We start from the raw sequence: 559 nt of genomic DNA on the forward strand, positions 1-559 counted from the left end.
AATTTTATTATTACTTCTCTGTGAAATTTAATTTGGTAACTTAAAAATGTATAATAATCAATTTAATCATAAAAAAACATATTTAAAATTGACATCTAGACCAGTCAACAAAGGAAAAATTGCGGATAAAATTCACAACCAAATTTTGTTTTTTTAAAAGTTGAATTGAAATATGTATAATGACATACTAATTGTCCTCATTGATTAGAATTGAGCTTTTTTTTTACAGCCTAGTAAAAGTTCAAAAATATGAGCTTTTTTAATTTTCTCAAAAAATATTTAACTTACAAAAAAAAGTTTCGTACAAAAGTTGTTTACAAGACAATGATGTCAATTTTAAACTTGTGATTGAGCTAAAAGTTATTTTAGATTCTTATGAATGTTTCTTGTAGACCAATGTTATAATGTTTTTATTTTAAGAAAAAATATTTTTTTTTATAAAGTATAGTAATTAAGATTCATTAAAAATTTAAAGTTATTATGTTTTAGCTTCGATGCGAAGCGGAGAAGGTATTAATTTTACTATGATGTGTTTTTTTTTTTTTTTTTTTTTTTTTTT

Source organism: Daktulosphaira vitifoliae, unplaced genomic scaffold (genome assembly GCF_025091365.1).
Source record: "Daktulosphaira vitifoliae isolate Bord-2020 unplaced genomic scaffold, ASM2509136v1 Scaffold_1, whole genome shotgun sequence".
Lineage (NCBI taxonomy): Eukaryota > Metazoa > Arthropoda > Insecta > Hemiptera > Phylloxeridae > Daktulosphaira > Daktulosphaira vitifoliae.